A 5,165-nucleotide genomic window follows, 5' to 3' on the forward strand; every position below is an offset into this window, starting at 1 on the left:
GTTCTCGGATCATCCGTGGACACAGGCCTTTACATTAAAACCAGGTATATCTTTTATTACATATCTGTTATTGCCCAGACTTTTGCCCACTATATACGGGCCGATAAATTTAGGTTTTAATTTAGCGTTTTCCCCGGGTTTAGCCCTTGTATTCCTAATTAATATTAAATCGCCTTCTTCATAAGTTGAAGGTTTCTTAAATCTGACATCGCGGTATTTTTTGTTATAGGCGCGAATCAATTCTGACGCCTCGTGCGCCGTAGCGCGTGCGGCGGTTCGCTCACGTTCCAGGTCCGTATCAACGTCGGCTAGGACCCGTGTGAGACGCGCGAACGGAAAGTCTGCGTGGCTGCGTTGCTCGTACCCGAGCAATAGCTTCGACGGGCTGGACTTCGTCATCGAATGGTAAGTATTATTTATAATATATTGTAATTTACTTAATGCGTCTTTCCACTGCGACGCGGAATCGATTAATTTAGTCAACGAGGACTTTAGGAAGCGATTCACTCGTTCTACCCTCCCGTTCGCCCAAGGCGCAGCCACGGCAACTTTGCGGTGTTTAATTCTGAATTTTTCCGTAAATTCCGTGAATTCCTTCGACGTGAACGCCGTTCCGCGGTCCGAAATTACTTGTGACGGATTACCAAATGTACAAAAGATATTTTTTAAATGATCAGTTACTTCACGCGTCGTGGTTGATTTCGTCGGGCACAACCACGTGAAGCGCGTGAACGCATCCACTACGACGAAGATGTGTTTAAAATGATCTTTCGTTTCTTCCAGCGGCCCGAAATGATCCACGTGGAGTACTTCCAGCGGGATCGACGACGAGGGGTAGAGAGATGTCTCCCCTTCAAAACGATTGACGGCATCGTTCGCCATCAGACAGGTAACACAATTTGCAATGTGCTCATTAATCTTTTTACGCATCGACGGAAACCAATAGTTTCGACTAACTCCCTCGTATGTTTTAGTCAGGCCGCAATGAGCCATATCATCATGATGGGCCCTAATCAGACTCGTCTCCATTGAAGCAGGTACGACGAATCTACAATTATTATTTTCTGTTTTCTTATATACTAGTCCGTTGAACAATATAAATTTATTACTGTCACTAACTGCTAAATTATCGCTAATTTCCTTAATTCTAGGATCAGTGAGCTGCCTCAATTCCAGCTCGCGTTCGATGGGGTGCTCGTTTACATAGCCGACGCAACGACTCAGGGCATCTACGTGTGCCATCTTCTTTCCCGGCCGATGGACCATCCGAAAATAATAATTCTGAAGGGTGAGTGTCCATCTCGCAATACGCGGGTTAAGATTAGCTTTGTTTACGGCATATACTAACGCGCTGCAATCAGTTACTATTGTGAATTGCAAACCGTATAAGTATAAATGAAATCTCTCGACTGCGCGTACAATGGCTAACATTTCTAACTCAAAACTGTGATAGCGTTGCTCTGCCTCATTGGTGGTCTTGCTAAAGTAAGCCACCGGGCACCAGGATCCGTGCTTCTGCCGCTGCAGAAGGATTGCACCGAGGCCTAAGCTGCTCGCATCAGTATGCAGCTCAGTTTCTGCGGCCGGATCAAACAACGCTAACACCGGAGCTGAGGTGAGTTCTTTCTTTAATAATTCGAACGCCTCAATACATTTGTCATCAAATCTAAACTCAGTGTCTTTTTTCAAAAGATCTTGTATCGGCCTAGCCTTAATCGCGAAGTCTTTAATAAATTTTCGAAAATAGCTGGCTAATCCTAAAAACCGTTGCACCTCATGTGCGTTAATTGGTTTTTTATAGTTACGAACCGACTCTACGTGTCTCGGACTCAGTGTAATACCATTACTAGATATTATGTATCCGAGAAATTCTATTTGTTTTTTAAGAAATTGACATTTTTTATAATTTAACTCAAAATTATACGACTTAAAAATGCTCAATACTTCTTTTAATACCGTTAAATTTTCCTCTACAGTTGCCGTCGGGACCAGTATGTCGTCTATGTACACCAGCACTTTCCCGGCACGTATCAGCGGATTCAAGATTTGGATCACTCGCTTCTGAAACTCGGCCGGCGCTTCCGAGTAGCCAAAGGGTAAGCGGGTGTACTCATACTGCCCGTCGGGCGTCGCAAAAGAAAAATACTGTGTTGAATTTTCGTGAACTCGAATCTGGTGAAACCCGTCTTTAAGATCTAACAACGTGAAAACGGCTTTATTTGTCAATCGTGAAAGACAATCCTCAATAACCGGAAACGGATATTTTTGTTTTATAATTCGACTATTAAGCGGTCTGAGGTCCACACACAATCTAATTTGTCCGTCTTTCTTCCTTACAGGTATCACGCGTGCGCAGTATGGCGAGATACTCGGCTGTATAATTCCTCGGCGCATCAGGTCGTCCGTGATCTCTCGGATCTTGATGCGTTCCGCATACGCGAATCGTCTCGGTGAGTATGCATATATTGACGCATCTCTCAGGTGCACTTGCACCTTGTAGTCGTCGTTAATCGGAGTGACATTTTCGCTCTCTATATTCAAAATCGTTTTTTTCAACTTTCTTTTAACATCGGCGTCAAAATCAATCTCATTATTTTCAATTATTTGTTCCAGATTTTCCGGCGTGTTCTCGACAGCGTAAAGCGGCAACTGTTGCAACAAGTTAACTCTATAGTTAATTTGACTGTCCTCCGACTCGACAAGATCATATGATACAGAAATTTTGTGTAAGCTAATAAAATCTCTTCCTAAAATTAAATCGCATTCAACTGATTCTCTAATTATATATAATTCTACCGCTAGTGCTAAATCATTTAATTGCTTAATTGTTAATTCGACCGGCACGACTCCGATTATTTTTAATGGTACGCCACTAAAGTTATAAAACCGTTTCATGGTCGGTAATAACCTATGCGGTCTCGGCTTGACAAGATCTCGGTATACTTCTTCTCGAATAAATGAAACAGGACTCCCTGAATCAACTAAAGCTCGTAAATTGCAATTAAAATTACAGATACTTGTAACAACCGCAAACGGCTTGCTGAGACTCCTACTGGCGCCCTCTACTTCCATGACCGCAGCGACGACGGATTCAGCATCGACTTCAGATGGGGCTGCCTCTGTAACAGCTGCTACTGTCCGCGCCGCCGACGGCTGGTTCGGCAACGACGACTTCCCGCCTGCTCGACCCTTCAGCGCGGGACAATCGAACTGGCGGTGGCCCTTCACTTTGCAGTAGAAGCAAACGACGTCGCTTCTGCACACCATATGTGAGTGGCCCTTTCTCCCACAATTCCGGCACACACCGTCTTTGTTTTTCACAGACGCACTCGGCACTGTCTTTTTTTCATTCTCGACACTGCCCTCGGTTATTATTCTCATTCGCTCCAGAAAACTGTCCAAGGTTTCATTCGGCACTGAAAGCGCGATAGCCCTCATTGAGTTTTGCGTGATTCCACCGATTATTAGATGGATCGCGTCTTTTACCGGCAAGTCCATTTTATTAATAAGCGCGAGTTTAGCGATCGAATATTGATCGAAAGTTTCTTTTTGCGCGTTCCACTTCCGCGCTTCGACTCGTTGCATAGCTTTATAAAACGGCACTTTTCTATCGAAAATCTTTAATAGCTCAAGGCGCAGGCCCTGCCACGACTCGATTTCCGGTCCCGACTGTATGTCGTACCACTGGCGCGCGAACTTGACTAATTTGCTCGACGCGGCAAGTAAGGTCACCCCGTCCGTTGCACTGTGTATTTGTGCTACTCTGTCCACTCGTCGCACCCACACCGACACACAATCGTCTTCGGACCCGCCGAACTCGGGAATTTGCGAGGCTAGCCAGGAAATTGCGTTTCCTGCTGGCAGCCCGCTCCCGATGCTCACCAATTGCATCGGTTGAGCTGTATTTAAGGACGACCCCGCGGAGTTCGTCCTATTTAAATTTTCATTATTGTTTATCGGAGCCACTGGCTCCTCGGCTCGGCTCGCAGGCGCAGCGGGCCTCGCTGCCTGCAATTGTTGAACAATTTGTACCATAAATTGCTGTTGCTGGAGCTGCAGCATCGACGTCATCTCAGCGAAAACTTGTCGGAACACCCCAGCGGTCAACGGCTCCGCAACTGTTGACCGCGTGGCGGCCGACGGCACCGGTCCTTCTCCGAACGCACCGTGTGGCTCCGCCGGTGCATCCGTGCTCTTAGCCTTCTCCCAATGGGCCAAAATTGTTTTTATGAGGACCTCGCGGTCCTCCGACAGCGGAAGCTGGTTATGCTTCGCATAATTTTGGAGTTGCTCCAATGAGGCCTTCTCCAAATCGGCTTGCTCCATTTGCGATCTTGTCCTCGGCATTCTCTTCTTTTACTCTCACTCGACTAAGTCTTTGATTTTTTTTTCGGCACGACGCGGGTTCTTGAGCCCGTTTTTCTTCTCGACACGACACGACAACTTCTTCTTTACCGACTTCACTTATCCGACACGACGCGGGTTTTTGAGCCCGTAATCCCACTTCTGAATTTAATACTGAAAGTTCTCCGACTAGTTTTAATCGACAAGCGGCTCGACCCGGCTGGACAAGAATCCAGCTAGTCTTTTTAGCAATAATTTGTAACGGTCGGAGCACTGAGTTCTCTCGTTCAAAATGTCCGTTAGCCTTATTAATTTAAACCACGTGCTCCGATTGGCTACCGACAGCAATAATAATGTAAACGCGGTGTATGAATAAATCACTTTTACCAGAAAGAAGAATGGCCTTTATTACTTTGCCTTAATACATTTTACACTGCATATCGCTCGACTCGACTAGATCTATTCTCACGACAATTATCGACGACTCTAAACGCGACTGACTCTATCGCCGGTTCTTTACAGAGTGCTTTACCGGATTTCTCTTCGGATAGTCCTGCTCCTGGGGAAGATTCCGGATCGTTCTCGATCCTTCGGCGGATCCGGTGGCGCGCGCATAGATCGATCCGTTAACTCTCGATCTATCGAGAGTCGATATCTTGCGACCCTGTGTATCGCCTAGTGCATATTTGCGCCTCCTATCGGTCGACCGTAGCTATAACTTACACTAGTTTTTTTCTTAGTAAAGTTTATAATCTTTTTTTTTTAGCGATTTAGTAACAATTCTCCGTCTGACGTTTGGATGCCTGGAGAAGAGTTTTAGT

The sequence above is a fragment of the Linepithema humile genome, chromosome 2 (genome assembly GCF_040581485.1).
Source record: "Linepithema humile isolate Giens D197 chromosome 2, Lhum_UNIL_v1.0, whole genome shotgun sequence".
NCBI lineage: Eukaryota > Metazoa > Arthropoda > Insecta > Hymenoptera > Formicidae > Linepithema > Linepithema humile.